The sequence below is a fragment of the Taudactylus pleione genome, unplaced genomic scaffold (assembly GCF_031769625.1).
Source record: "Taudactylus pleione unplaced genomic scaffold, aTauple2 ptg000125l, whole genome shotgun sequence".
In the NCBI taxonomy this organism is placed as follows: domain Eukaryota; kingdom Metazoa; phylum Chordata; class Amphibia; order Anura; family Myobatrachidae; genus Taudactylus; species Taudactylus pleione.
Window position 1 is genome coordinate 7,147,501 of NW_028284527.1, and position 17,180 is coordinate 7,164,680.

The 17,180-nt window shown below is 38.5% G+C and overlaps 1 pseudogene; it reads left to right on the forward strand.

The window, feature by feature from the left end:
* The first annotated feature begins 12,464 nt into the window (after positions 1-12,464).
* On the forward strand, positions 12,465-12,583 carry LOC148523926 (5S ribosomal RNA; annotated as a pseudogene).
* The last annotated feature ends 4,597 nt before the right edge of the window (positions 12,584-17,180 follow it).

Consider the following 17,180-nt stretch of genomic DNA (forward strand, 5'->3'; position numbering starts at 1 on the left):
CTTCTGTATTATACTGTTAGCTAAGGTGCGCTGAAACTCTCGAGGCTCTATTTATTAACATTATTTTTCCTAAATTAAAGTGAAAAAGGGTGTTTTCACACCCTTTTTACATTACAGGTTGAGTCTCCCATATCCAAATATTCTGACTCATGACTGATAAAGTGAAACCTTTGCTTTTTGATGGTTCAATGTACAAAAACTTTGCTTAAGGCACAAAATTATTAAAAATAAAGTATAAAATGACCTATAGACTTTGTGTATAAGGTGTATATGAAACATAAATTAATTTCATGTATGTACACAAACTTTGTTTGAGCCACAAAATTATTGAAAATATTGTATAAAATTACCTGCACTCTCTGTGTATAAGGTGTATATAAAACATAAATGCATTCTGTGTTTAGATTTGGGCCCTATTCCTAAAATATCTCATTATGGTATGCAATTATTTCAAAATACGGAATATTCCGATATCCAAAATACCCTTGGTCCCAAGCATTTTGGATATGGGAGACTCAACCTGTATTTTAGTATCACTTAAAGATACTAAAAGGCAATTGGAGTAGAATTCATAAAATTCTACTCCAAGCCCTAATTATAACTTATTTTTAGTAAGCAGAACACATTTCCTATAATTGTTATGGGAAATGTGATCTGTTGAAAGTTACTAAAAATAAATTGGGAAAAAATACCAGGGAAAGCCCTGTGATAATAATGCCACCTGGAGGTGGCGTTATCCAGGGTCTTCCCCAGTTACCGGACTCCTGCTCTGCTCTAAAAGGGATAGCAGAGCCTGGAGCCGGCCCCAGTGATCTGTTGATACACTGTAAGAAAAAAAAATAAAAAAATTAGTAAAAAAAAAAACTTACCGGAGTCCAGGGCCAGTGATTGGTGCTCCGGGGATGTCCTCCCTCCGGTGAGCTGGTCTCCCATCAAGCGGCTGATTGGCGCTGGTTGGCACATACGCGGGCACTTGTCACAGTATTTTTTGCGAAAATACCGTGATAAGTGTACCAAGGGGATTTGCAGGGACAGAGCTTTATCGCAAGCTCTGTCCCTGCAAGGAATTTTTAGTAAATCCCTGTGATATTGGCTGAATTCGCAATGCAAATTCAGTCGGTAATATCACACTACAATCTGCATTCAAAATGCGGATTGTAGTAAATAGAGCCCTATGTCCCTAATGTGGGTATCTGCACCAATACTAAATAATGTGCTCCTGAGTGCAGAGTATTAGGGAGAATACTTCTGATGCATAAGTGCTGCTTGCCATGCTGCATGTATTACTTTAATTACTCACTCACTCCCCCTTTACTACGCAGTTGGCCAACCTCCGCCTTTGCTCTTTGCTTTGGTATTGGGCAGCCTGCCTATGACCTGCCACCAGCTCGCCACTCTGATGTGCTTCTGCTGTCCGGAGCTCCGCAAAAGGCCCCCAGTTGCTGCCGCTAGTAGCTCTGGTGGCTATGCAGTGTTGGAAAGACCCTGACCTGAGTGCTTGAGGGGGAACAGCAGACTGCCCCTCAGTGCTCAATTAGCCCCTTAAATCCCTACCTCCATGCGACCCTACTACTTCCTGCCCGCAGCATGAGTCCCTGTTCACTCTGTCCTGCTATAACAGTCCTAAATCTAATCACGTGCCAATTCTGGCACCTTCCATGTGCTCGTGCTGCCGCTACTGGCTCTAACCACTGACCCATAGGTTTACAGGATTCACAGTAAAATTCATAGGTTATACACTTTATTTACCCTATACTCCCTATATCTATCTAATCCTACCCATACATAAATAAACTTCAGTACCATGTATTAATACAGGTGTATATATATTGATTGAGCATTGTCTTAGCCATAGATTAATATGGCTACACTTCATAAAAATTTTTATATGCCCCCGCTGCTTGAGCTCTGTAACCAAATTTATAAAATGAAACACCCTCCCAAGCTCCATGTCAGAGGCAGTAATAGTTGTTTTACCGAAACCAGGCAAAGATCCTACATGGACTGATACTTATCACCCCATATCTCTTCTCCTCACAGACGTTAAAATACTTGCAACAGTCCTGGCCTCTATTATTAAGCAGGTTATAACCCAGTTAATTCCTTCTGATAAAACGGGCTTCATGCCAGGTAAATCCACCACACTTAATCTCCATAATTTGTTTACTCAGTTGCAGGTCTCCCACAGGGATGCCCAGACCTCTTTTATTGTATCGCTAGATGCTGCCAAGGCTTTTGTTTTGGTGGGATGGGCATTTCTGTGGGAGACTATGGACTGCTTTGGCATTGGTCCAGGCTGTGTCAGATAGAACAAGTTACAATATACAATTCTGGTGGCGAGGGTCTCTGTGAATGGCTTTATCTTCTCGTCCTTCCAACTATTTATGGGAACGCAAAAAGAGTTGCCCGCTCTCGCCCATTCTATTTGCTGTAGCCATAGAGCTTCTAGCGTGTCTTATTAGAGCTAGTCCTGACATTTTTGGGTTCTGGCTGGGTCCTAGGATAAATAAAATTGCACTATATGCCGATGATATATTACTTTTTATTACAAAATATGACATTTCTATGTCCTTGATATTATTGACTCATTTGGCCAGTATTTAGGATTACTGATTCACTGGAATAAATTGTCCTTTATTCACTGGAATAAATGTATTCTTCCCCTCAGAGGAACCTGCCCTAATAATCCCCTTATAACTCTTCCATTGAAATGGGTGGATTAATTTAAATATTTAGGGATTTGGATATCCAGTGTTCCTATGTATCACAGAATATTACTTCTCAGGTAGATTATCTCAGATCTCATATTGCGATATGGAGAAATTACTCTTGACGGGCAGAGTTAATCTTGTTAAAATGGTTTGCAGCCCAAGCTCTTGTATGTGCTTCAGCACTCCTCGGTGTATATTCCTCAGAAGGTCTTTTAAACAGATAGATGGATAACTGTCTTCATTGCTTTGGGTTACTAAAAGGGTTAGAATCAATTTGGACACTTTCACTAGGCCCCGTGACTCTGGAGGTATCGCACTTCACCTTTTCAAATTCTATTACTATGCTGTACACTTAGCGCACCTATGGGAATGGATTAATGATAATATCTCTGACTCATTACCTGCCCTTTTATTGGCACAATCCTCATCAAGGTCATCACCTTGTCAACTACTGTTAAGTAATAATTTACAGATAAGAATATGCTGTCTAACAAGCAGGATATTATCTGGAGGCTGGTCTCGCATATAATGCAAGCAGAGGGCCTAGACCCAGATACTCCCCTTACTCATGCATGCGGACTTAAGGAACTTTCTTTGTTGCAAGTTAGAGAGGTCTGGGGAAAATTGGGTGTGATGTTGCTCAGACAATTGTACCATATAGTGATTCTGAAGTCCTTCCAGCAACTGTAACAAGAGGTTGATATACCCAAAACTTTTTTTTATCGCTATCTTCATCTCAGACATGCTATTAGTGCTCAATTCACAGATGCCACGCTGGTTATACTAGAGTCCACTGTTAAAAGTTTACTACAATCTGCCGGCTCTAGACATTTGATATCAGTGATTTATTCTAATTTGTTGAATATGCACCATACTACTGATTTGCCAACTATTAAGTTGAAATAGGAAGCTGATATATATTTTAATTGCAGAAGATGTTTGTAAAGAAGACATAACTAGTTCCAGATTAGCCACTACAGCTGTTAGATACCATCAGATTCAATTATTTTTAGTCCACAGGGTTTATATGACACCTGAATGGTTGCTAAGAATAGGGATAGGATGGATTCAAACTGCCCTAAATGCAATTTGTATGAAGGAACCTTTTGGCATTTAATATGGTCTTGCCCTTTAATTAACTCCTTTTGGGAAGATGTATTCTGTATCATTGTTTCTTTGAGCAGACCTCAGCACATATATACCGCTCTAGCTGTAATAGATGATGACGTAATAGACATATACACCAAATGCTACATTATTAATCTCTGCATGATTGCCAAAGTGTGTATAGCAAGAATGTGGATAGCGACAAATGGCCCAGACCTAGGGACATGGCTTTCATTGGTTAATGCGGTTGCTGTACATAAGAAATATATGTATGTGGCTAGAGAAACAGAGAAAAAGTATCTTAACATCTTGGCACGGTGGCGAGGCTCACCTTATTATCATCAGGGGGGAGAGGTTTCTGATCCTATTCTATATACTATTGGTGGTGTAGGATAGATTTGTCTATGCATTTGTAATGTAAATACCTGTACTATGTATCGCTTTTCCAGCTATCTGTTCCCATATGATATTTTACTTGTAAGCCACACTTTCTATATTCTGATATGACTATGACACATATTGATCTATGTTATTGTAAGATTTTCATATCTGATGTCTGTGTAGCTAGGAACAAGACCAAGCTTATACCGGTGTATACTTTCCTTTTATTACGTACCAATTTGATTGTTAACAATTATATTACAGTATGTTCTTTTTTATGTATTGATTTATTTACATATACTTAAAACTTAAAACAAAAATGATTGGATTTAAAAAAAGAAGAAATTGACTAAAAAAAAAAGCATCTAAGATGTCTGTGAGCTGCCTGTGATAAACCATTCTCAGGGACACAGGTGATGATGTTTTGTGAGGAATCCTACACCTATGATTGCTCAGCAGCCGATCCAGCTTCAAGAATCAATGGACTGGATGAAAAAGTACTTTGTATCTAAGGAGCAGATTTGTCTATGCATAAGAGCATGATGTTGTCTCTTCTGAATATGGTCTTGTGGAGGAGTGTGATGATCTGTCCAGTGAAGAGTCTGGAGAGACTCGTGAGGGTGTGAGAGCTTTTAATATAGAATTGGTTGAAAACATGTTGAAAAATACTATATATATATAAAACCTACTGTATATATAAAACCATAAATTATAAAGAGGTTCCAGAACAAAGGTATGAGCAAGACTTTGTTTGAGGACAGAGTAAAAAGAGTAATAAGTTTTCCTGTTCACAGAGTGATGAAAGTAATTGTATCCAAAGAGTGGCAAAATCTTGATAAAAGTCAAACTAACTTTAATTGTATTTAATGTATGTATCCTATAAGAGATAAAAATTTGCTTAATTGGTGCACATTACCTGAAGTGAATGCTGCAATTGCAGAAATAATGACAAGAACTACCATTCCGTTAGGGCATGGGGCAACATAATAAGATACCATGGACAAAATAATGGAGAATTAATTAAAAAAAATGACTTTTCCTCTGCTGTATCCCTCAGATCTGGTATAGCTATGGCCTCTGTTTCTAGGACACTAAGGCTCTGGAGTGCGACTATGGATACGGGATGTAGTCTGGAACCCGATGGTCTAAATGCCGACCGACGGCTTCCAGACTGCTTTATCCTGACTAGGGACAAATGACAGGCATCTAAATGTAGCCGCCTGTAACTTGCCCGACGTCTGGAGACTGGCGCCTGGCATCCCGATTGAGCGGATGCTGGGCACCGCAGCAGACAGCCGCAGGGGGGGGTTAGGTTTAGGGCTCCCGGGGGGGACTTAGGGTTAGGCACCCCCCCAGGAGGTTAGGGTTAGGCTAGGGGGAGGGAGGGTTAGGGTTAGGCACCCGCGGGGGGAGGTTAGGGTTAGGCACCCCCCCGTGGGACTTAGGGTTAGGCAGCGGGGAAGGGGGGGTTAGGTTTAGGCACTTAGAGGGAGGGTTAGGCACAGGTGGGAGGTTTTAGGGTTAGGTACCCCAAAGGAGGGTTAGGGGGTTAGGTTAGTTGATACTTACCTTTAGGACGATCGGGATTTCCAGCGCTGTCAGGTAGCCACTGTCAGGAATTGAACCGCTGGCCATGCGCCCACTGGTAATACATATCACATCTATGGATACAGATAATTTCAATATCTTCTCTTCAATATCTTTTGAGAAATATAGAGATCATGCAGAAGGTTATTGAATATATGTGTGAAGCATCCTTGGACATCCTTGGACCCTGTGACATATCCAGCAAGATTTATGGCTACATGGTTAGTAGCAAGGAGAGCTCTATGGTTATGATCCTGGATGGCTGACACAAATTCAAAGAACAGGTTGGCTATGTTACCCTATGAAGGTTCCTTTTATTTGGGAGTAAATTAGACTTGCTGATACAATGGGTGACTGGAGGTAAATCTTATCCATTACCTCAGGATAAGCGTAATAGATACCCATTTCCATCAGTAAAACAACAATACAGAAAGGCTAAGACCTACAGACCCGGTCGCCAATATAATATAAGGTATTCTTCAGGAATAACCAGACAATCTTTACGGCAGAATTTCAGGAGATTCAATCATAAACAGCAATGACTACAGGGCCCCTTTAGAAATATCAGTGGGGGAAGATTACTACAGTTTTTCAGTCAAAAGATTTGTTGTATTTAGGACAGATGTGTACTGGATGTATCCAATGGATATCAAACCAGAAATAGACAAATTTGTCTATCAAGAATGGCAAGTACAAGAGTGGAAAAAATGGCTATGGAAGTCCGTTTAGCAAAATTAATCAGCCTTCAAGCAGTAAAACCAGTACCTAGGGAAAACCTGTTTCTATTCACTTCTATTTCTGGTAAAAAAAAATCATCAGGAGGGTTCAGGACCATCCTGGTTCTAAGAGAACTGAATGAATATATTCAAACAAGAAAGTTTCATATGGAGATGCTAAAATCTATTCTAGCAGGCATTATTTTAAGGGGGACTTCCTAGCATTGATAGATTTAAAAGACGCTTACTTTCACATTCCAGTGAACATAAATGATCATAAATATCTGAGATTTAGTGTTGCAGGAAGACCTTTCCAGTTCACATATCTTCTCTTCGGTTTATTGATTTTACCAAGGTATTAGTGATTGTGATGGTGCACCTAAGAGCTCAGGGAATAATGATCTGGCCTTATTTAGATGACATATTGATTTCCAGAAAGACAGAAGTTATAGTGCAAAACAATGTGGGCCAAGTTCTACAATGCCTACAGATGTTGGGCTGGTTTATAAATTGGAACAAGAGTTGATTGAGTCCAGTCCAGATAATCCAATTTCTATGGGATATGAAAGATACCCAGAGGTACAGGGTTAGCCTTTAAGAAGACAGATGTATGAAGATACAGAAAATGGTCAAGATCATACAGAATCACAGCAGGATTCAACTCCATACAGGGTTAAGACTGCTTGGCATGATCTTGTTAACCACATATGTAGTCCCTTGTGCAAGGTGGCACATGAAAGGCTTACAGTGGGGCATTCAAAAGTTAATTCAGAAAAAAGTACATCTTTATCATCACATATGACTGAGACAAGACACAAAAGAATCACTAGACTGGTGGAAGAGTGATCAACACCACTGCTACAACCACAATACCTAGTTCTACAACTGATAACACAAGGTTGCTGGACTCAACAGGAAAAAATATTTTCTTCAAATTGAAGAGAAAAGTGAATGGTATGGAAGGCGATACATTACTTCCAAGACTACTGTATCTGAAAATATTCTTAAATGAGTACCTCTCAGACAACATGACAGTGGTAACATACATAAACCACCAGGTTGGCACCAGAAGTCAGGCACTCCTGAAAGTTGTTTCAAAGATCAAGACTTGGGCAGAAAACAACTTGCTTTCCCTTTCAGCACTCCTTGTGGCAGGCAAGGAAAATGGGGTAGCAGACTTCTTGCGCAGGAATCAAATTCTCCTGGGAGAATGGGAATTGAACGCAGATATATTGCAAGCAATAATAAGAAGATTTGGATGTCCGGAATTGGAGTTAATGGCAACAAATGTAAACACGAAGCTGTCTCGATTCTTCTCAAGAAGTATTGTAGCCCGGACAAAGGGGATAGATGTCATCTCGCAGAAATGGTAATTTCACCTAGCATATATTTTTCCGGAGAATCTTTATTTACTCACATTCAATACCGAAATAGTTAAATATATTGGTGTTTGCTTGCTAATTAAACACAGGAGGCTTGCATATAATTAACCATGAATAGTTTTAATCACATAAATCTAGACAATAAGAAAACCATAAATGAAATCACAATTAATAAAACAGCATACTTCAAAAGAAAACAATGTAGGTTCTAGTAACAAAGTTTCCATATAAAATTAAAATGGGATAAGAAAGTCTTGCATGCATACAAAGCTGTTATATCACCACTCAGTGTGGAAATAATTAGTGTTCCCAGCTCATTGGTGCTAGTTGTTACAAGTGAATTTTTGAGCCTAATGGTGCATACACACGATCAGATTTTTCCTTCAGATATGAACGATAACGATTTAAAAATCGTTCCGTCGTTCATATCTGAAGGAAAATCGTTCATATCTGACATGCCTGAACGATGGACGATCAACAATGCGCGTTCCCGTTTGTCAGATAACGATATCTGACATCTGATGGGTTTTCAGTCAGACTTGGACGATTCCATTCATTTTAATGCAGTCAAAAATCGTTCAATCGTTCAAATCGTTCAAAACTTTGGTAAAATCGTTCAAATCGTTCAGATCGTTTAATCGTTCAATCGTTCATCTGACAAATCTGACAAGTCTGACAAATTTGATCGTGTGTACGCTCCATTATAGTTGAAAGCAAGTAGCAAATAGTTGCAATATTGAAGTTCTCACAGATCAGCCTAAAAATTGTACTCCGCAGTGTTGAGTGATATATTGGCGTCCCAGTAATACTCACATGGTCTTGTGGCTTATATTTATGTGTATCAGTACCTCAGTCTGAATAGGCAGGTATAGTGCCACCTTTAAATATCCCCAACTCAATGTATATGGTGTGGCCTCACAGAGATATCCAGAGCCGAGTGCCTTCCTCCGTATAAGGTGATGGGTCTCTGTTGGTGGACCGTAGGAGATGCTGTGTGCGGTAATAATCAGCCACTGCTGCTTGTGTTCCTGCGGGCCAGTGATAGTGTCCGTGCAGGAACAGGTGGTTGGCAACAGTGAAGAGGAGCGGTGAATGCGGCAATGTTGTCCGCTATAATGGTAGTTCTCAGCCTCTGAAAAACGGACCTTTGGATATTCAGTGACCAATAGGCTTGTCTGGAGCAGAGAGCATGGTTGGAAGGGAAAGGTCAATGCATTTTGTCCCGTCAAATACCGGGACTTTCTCAAGACTGGAGACAAGTCCATAGTGTCTCCTTATATTCCTCCCGAATCACATTAATTGGCTAATTAATCTGTCGCACCGGATTCCTATTTTTTCTGCATTAGCCCTCTATTTAGAGTTTTTCATGTACATACCTTTTACACAATTCTACTGAATAAACATATTAATATATATTATATTATTCCTACAATTAACTAACATTTGTTACTAGTACTCAATAGTTTAAATAAATAATAAATAAATGAATAAAACAGAGTTTAGCAAAAGGAACTCTATAAAAATATTGACTAAATATTAAATACATAATAAAAATGACTAATTAAAAATGAAAATCAGCAAGCATCCTATGATTATACAAAGATATACATATTTTTTATATTATTTATTACTTGTACGATCCATGTTATTCATTATAATTAATTTATTCATTGTATTTAGAGATTAAGTTTACATATGCATAATATATATATATATATATATATATGTATATAAAAAATGTATTAAAAGAATAAATAACATGCATGCTCATGTACAGTCACCACATACAGACACATAATTCAATCCACTATATATAAAAAAATATATGTATATGTATAGGTACCCCTGAAAAAAATATATAAATAAATAAATTTAAATTAAATTAAATTACAACCGACATTCTCCAAACTCCTATGAAATTATTTATTAATTTAATTTTTAGTGGAGTTATGTTTGTTCTTATAGATCCTCTTAGTTCTATATGTTATGGTTCCTATCTACTAAACATAGAACCTATTCATAGAATTTGCTATATTCATCTAAATTGTCTCAGTCTATTTAGATAGATCTTGATTTAATATTCTAGATGCCACCTGGGACATCCGATAGAACTCCTTCTACTCCCAATAGCCTCCTAGTGAGTGTGTGGATGCTGGTAGATAGGGCATGGTGACAGACATCCCTCATGCTGCACTACAAGATATCTACAACCCCCAGGAGAATAGTATTGGATCTAGAACTGTAGGGGTCACCTCTTATCATAAACCTGGAAACTTGGGTATATTCCTTTACTCTATTGACACATAATCTAGTGCCTCATTTAGGCCATTGGGGTTTAAGGTATCTAATTTAAATATCCATGCTGATTCTCCAATGCAAAGTTGACGAAACCAGTTTCCTCCTCTCTTAGTATTACCAAAGTGTTCTACCCCCATAACAGATAGACTTGAAGGGTTACAATTATGATTGTAAAAAAAATGTTGTGACACACTGTGTGTAAGTACCTTATTTAAAATATTCCGTCTGTGTTCTCTAAGTCTAAATGTAATAGTTTGTGCAGTTCTTCCTACATATTGTAGGGAACATGAACACTGTCGGACATACACACAGTATGTAGACTCACAGTTTATAAAATGTTTGATACAACAGTCTCTTTGTTCATAGTGGAGGTGACACTATTTTTTATTGCACTGGTAGTTTCCCTCAGGTCTAGATTGTAACCATATTTTATCAGTAGATTTAGTTTCAGTTTTGAGTTTGCTTGGTGCTAATATATTTTTAAAATTTGTATTCTTTTTGAAAGTGATCCTAGGTTTATCTACAATACACTTACTTAGTATAGGGTCTTGTTTCAAGATGGAAAAATTGTTGTATATAATCTTTTTGATTAATCCTGATCTCATATTAAATCTGGATATAAAGGTCACTGATTCTGAGGTATCTTTATCAGAATCTACATCTATTTTTCTATATTTATTGTTATTTACTTGTTGCTCTTTACTTATAAGGAGATTTGATCTATTAATCGATATAGCATATTCTTTAGCATTTTCCAGTAGTTTTTCTGGATAACCACTCCTTTTAAAATGAGTGACCATCTCCTCCATTTGCAGGAGAAAATCATCATCTCTAGTGCAGTTGCACCTGAGTCTTAGAATTTGATTTTTTGGAATGTTCTTTATCCATGGTCTATAATGACCGCTTTGATAATGAAGGTAGTTATTTGCACCAACAGGTTTTACATAATTTGATGGAACAATTATGTTATCATCTTGTACTGAGAATGTGATATCCAAAAAATTAATCGATTCATAACTAAACGTGTGAGTGAAAGTAAAATTAAACATTTTGGTGTTTAAATAATTAATAAACTCCAGTGCTCGTGAGTGTTCCCCATCCCAAATCATCAATAAACCAGCCATAGAGGACCAGGTTCTCTCTATATGGGCCAGTCCATATTAGTTGTTTTTCGAGGTGGCCCATATAGAGATTCGCAAAACTAGGCATGAACCTGGTCCTCATGGCCATCCCGAGTGCTTGTAAATAATACTTATTTTCAGAAAGAAAACAATTATGTGTAAGGATAAACATAATAGCTTCCAACAAGAAATCCAGTCATTCTACTACTACTAAGTTCTCATCCTTTCTATGTAATATTTTACTGATTCAATACCTGCTTGATGTGGAATATTTGTAGAAAGTGCCTGGACATCAAGGGTAAGGAACCCCCACCCTTTTGTCCAGCATACCTCAGAGGTTTTTTTGTAGTATAGGTTTAGTATCTTTAATGTGAGATTTTTTAATTTGTGACGTATTTTGTAAGTGAGCATCTACAAAATGTGACAAGTTAGAAGTTAGTGAGCCAATACCAGAAATTATAGGGTACCCCAGTGTTTTGTGAATTTTAGGTGAGTGATAAAATAAAAGTGATAAAAGATGTGGATATAGGAGCACTACATTGCAATATTTATCTGATGTTTTTTCAACATTTATTGTTAAGAATTGTGAGTCAGACAAGGTTTAACTGACATTATATGAGTCTAAAAAGACTTTACTTGATGTTTGATATTTTTTTCTGACATGAATAATTACTTTTTGCAAACATCTTAGCAAGTTAAGACCTTAATCTGACCTTTCCCGCCAATATTTTAGCTAGATAACGTTTGAACCAAACAAACATGATTGGCAAATGAATAGACCATTCATCTGTGAACTATATTTATTAACTGCCACATGAATTGCCTGTTACAATGACTGTCAGAGTGAATTATCATTGTGTAAATTGTCTATTAACAGGATTAATTGAACTGCCTACCCTATAGACTGTCAGAGTGAATCATTGTTGTGCAAATAGCCTATTAAATAGGTTCTAATTTGCAATTAGTCAGATAAATATACTTGACTGTGCTGTGATATATGTATATGTGATAAGTTGTTTGAAAACAATTAAAGTACGCTCATGCAATACTTTTGTTGATACTGTGTATTATTTAATAAAGTGGACTCCTCTGATGAGTTAGTCCTACAAATACTCTTGCATTGTGTATACCTGGGCATTCACACCCCCCACTCAGGAAATTACCTACAATCATACCATACTGGATATGCCCAATCTTGCCTGATCTTGGAAGCTATGCAGTTATGGGCCTGGTCAGTACCTGGATGGGAGACCACTTGGGAATACCAGGTGCTGTAGGTTACTAACATTGGAGGTGGATTGGGACGGTTTGGCAACACAGCAGAGTGGTAATTCAGTATCACCATTATGCTCTTTATATATATTTAGGGATCATCATATTCCAAATATTAATTGTCATTGGACATACGACCAGGATATCAGGGTACCAATCCATCCACATGTATATATTGATTTATTACCCGATATATATTACTTTAGCCCCAGTTTATAGTTTTAGAGAGATATATATCTGATCAACTCTATAACTATATTATAAAATCTTTTTTGTAGGGATATTGATTTATTTTAATTCAATACTCATCAAAAGTTACATTTTATATCTACAAATTATTAGTGAATATCCACTAAAATATGCTCTAGCAATCAACTCTCCTCTCTTTTGTGCTTTATACACTATGTCTATGCAATATTTGTGCTATGTGTTGTGTATTTATTATTATTTTCAATAACATATTATTAAAGATCACACTTAAATTGGACATTTGTCGTTAAGAGTGCCCCAGCTACTAGCCCTCTCTTTTTTCCTCTTTTTTCCTCATGTACTATTGGGCTGTGGGAGCACCACCACCAACAATCACTGACACAGTAGTATCTAGATAATTAATGGTTGGTTCTTAACAATAATTACAATCATTATTTTTGTTTGAGTTCTGTGCGGAATTCTACCTTTTCCTTTTTAGTGCCAATCTTTCCTGTTTAGAGAGGTTTTGTTTAAATGACATAGGATAATAAACAGGAAAGACTAGCACTAAAGCAGCTAAAAGATGACCATTCCCTCATAATAAGGCCAGCCGATAAGGGGGGGAATTATCATCCAAGATAGAATGGATTATATCTTTGAAGGAAAAAGACAATTAGATGATAACAAATACTACACTCTACTATTAAGTTATCCTACCATATCATATTGGTCAGATTTTATAAATATGTTGGATCAAGCAAAAACTGAGAATGCAATATCTGAAGATGAATTTAAATTTTTGTTTTGTGCACACCCTGTTACCCCAATATTTTATCACTTACCCAAAATTCACAAAACACTTGTTTCACCCCTGGGGAACCCTATAATTTCTGGTATTGGCTCACTTACTTATAACTTGTCACATTTTGTAGATGCTCACTTACAAAATCACATCACAAATTTAAAATCTCACATTAAAGATACTAAACATATACTACAAAAAACCTCTGAGGTACGCTGGACAAAAGGGTGGGGGTTCCTTACACTTGATGTCCAGGCACTTTATACGAATATTCCACATCAAGCAGCTATTGAATCAGTAAAATATTACCTAGAAATGGATGAGAACTTAGTAGTAGAACGATGGGATTTCTTGTTGGAAGCTATTATGCTTATCCTTACACATAATTATTTTCTTTTTGACAATAAGTATTATTTACAAGCACTCAGGATGGCCATGGGGACCAGGTTCATGCCTAGTTTTGCGAATCTCTATATGGACTGCCTCGAAGAACAGCTAATATGGACTGGCCCATATAGAGAGAACCAGGTCCTCTATGGCTGGTTTATTGATGAGTTGTTTATTATTTGAGATGGGGACACTCACGAGCACTGGAGTTTGTTAATTATTTAAACACCAACATGTTTAATCTTACTTTCACTCACACGTTTAGTTATGATTCAATTAATTTTTTGGATATTGCATTCTCAGTACAAGATGATAACATAATTGTTCCATCAAATTATGTAAAACCTGTTGGTGCAAATAACTACCATCTCTATCAAAGCAGTCATTATAGACCATGGATAAAGAACATTCCAAAAAATTTAATTCCAAGACTTATGGGAGTGCGGGTGGCCCCCTATGGCTGGGACCAGTCGGTGGTCTCCAGCGTGGGTGTCCCCGGCATCTGGCTGGGATCCTGTGTCACTGACACAGTGACCGGCGTGGTGGGTGGCCCGCTGTGGTAGAGACCCGTGGCGGGTATCCCCACTGTCCGGCTGGGGTTCTCTGTACACAGCCGGCCAGTGCTGGCTCCTATAGGATGCTCTGCACTGCCAACTCAAAGCAGCAGCGCTGAGTGTCCTATAGGACGCTCTGCGCTGTCAACTCCATGTAAAAGCTGCTTGGTGCTGCCCAGGAGTAATAAATTCCCAGGTAGCACCATTCAGACATGAGCAGGGTAATTTCCCGGGACTTAAGCACCGGGAAAAACTCTGGTCGATTGATGGGGCGGCTACCTGGGAACGGGTAGGTACCTTTCAGACAGATGCGGCTACCCAGGAATGAGGCAGGCCAAAATCCCGGGATTTTCGATAAGTCTGAAAGGGGCATTGTGGTATTCAGCTACCGAGGAAGCCGTGAGGGACTACCGTGGTGAAATGCGTTTAGAGCCCCACTTACAGTCACAACAGATTGGATTACCTGGGAAGTTCTGGACCAACGTCTTTTCATCTATAAACCAGCTACACACACTGTCCACGTCACCAACAAAGGCAGGATTTCGGACCTTCAGCGGGACCGAGTGCTTTTCCAAGGTGAGTAACTAACCTTATAATTGCTGGATATTAAACCGGATTGCCCCAGAAACTGCTCCCATATTATGCATCTACTGAATGCTATTATACACAACGTCACAACTGTTCTTAATTTATTCAATACATGGACAGTGACTATACTCTGCTTTATTTATGAAGTTATTATTTTTATGATTGTATTGGACTCTATTTGCATTTGAAAGTTTTTTTGCAGCAATAAATATTTTAATCATTTATAACCAAACCATATGCAGATTTCATTTATATGAGGCATTTCAGCATCTGATTTGCTATTGTCTATTTGTGACTATATGTATACTTTGTTTCTAATTACAATTTTCATGCACTCCATCTAGACTACTGGGTGATATTAATAGAGCTATTGTATTACACAATCTGTCTACATAATTAAGTACATACTAGGAATTATCGCTGTTCAGTATATTTTCTCTTTGTACATCCCTGTGTATCATTGGAGTTTGACATACTCCAACCTGAACTGGCTGCTCATACAGCGACCACTTGAATTTATTTGAATTTTTTATTTTACCAGATTTATTTGAGCACTTCAGATTTGTTTACATATGTCAGAGTATTGTTTTAGATCCAGCGCATTTATATAATCAACATTAGCTTTTATATAATCAACATTAATGTTTTATAGCACTATGCACTAGAGATGAGCGGTTTTGGTTCCCTGAGAACCAAACCCACCTAAACTTAGCAGATACGAGGCAGATCCACGTTGGCTCAGGTTTTTCCGCCTGACTCAGATCTCAAACTGAGGCAAAACATCATTATCCCACTGTTGGATTCTCGCAGGTTTTGGATTGTATAAAAGGTCTCGCGATCACTGACATTTTTCATTCCTGCTGTGGAGAGTGAAGAGAGAGGGGGCTGTGAAATTGAATGTGCTGTTGGTGATGCTGTGCATACTGCATAGGGGCTGGCTACTGTTGTCCTGTCCATAGGGGCTGACTGGCTGTTGTCAATATAGGGGCTGGCTCACTGTTGTCCTCTCCATAGGGGCTGGCTGTTGTCCATAGGGGCTGGATTGCTGTTGTCCATATAGGGGCTGGCTAGCTTTTGTCTTGTCCATAAGGGCTCGCTGGATGTTGTTCTGTCCATAGGGGATGGCTGGCTGTTGTCCATAGGGGCTGGCTTTGCCCCCAGTGTGAAAAAAAAACAAAAAAAAATTGTGTGTGCATGTTATCCACACTTATAAGCAACATAGGTGTATATTTTTTTTTCTGTGTGTGGTTTTGTGCATTAGCCACAACTTAGCTGCACTATAATTGCTTGGTGACACTGCTGTAAGACCACAGTGAGTATGGAGAACAGTCAAATGACAGGAGAGCAGGATCCACATAAAGATCTTTTAGCTGTCGGCAGCTGTCATGATGATGATGATGCAAGGCTATCAACGTCTCATTGACATAAATATGAAAAGATGCAAAGAGCTGGTGGTGAAAAAATTGTCAGCTCAAGCGTAACATGACATAGCAGCATCTCCTTTTTCAGTTTCTACAGCTGCCAGGAAAAAACTAAATTTTCCTTAGAGCCGCACTGCTGGTGGTTATGCAGATCACATCTGGTTGGGTCTGAAATAATTGACTACAATGAGTGACAGAGAGTGGTGGATGATTATTTTAGGGATAGCATCCAAAAGGCATGTCACTCAGTCCCTTTCACTATTGGCAGGAAAAAGAGGCAATTTGGAGTCCCTTACACAAACTGGCTTTGCTTTACTTAATTTTTTTCAACGCAGCCGGGAACCTTGTCATTGATTGTCGAAGGAGGTTACTTTCTCATGCATGCCCCTGTCATTTTTTTTTAAAGAAAAATCTGAACCAACTGCTGCTTGTTGTGTCAACTTGGCAGCACAAGTCGCACAACAGTGACATACAGCCAAGGGTTCTCAGCCCTCAAGGCTGCTTCACGGCCCAAAGGCCACCTGTCATCACTCCTTACCAGCCCTCAAGGCTGTAATGGCCGCAACTTGCCAAAAGTTCCAGCCCTCAAGGCTGTTGCAGGACTGGTTACTTCCTAAACATAGCTCTGTATTCCACTACTACTGAACCTGGAGGCTGCATCAAA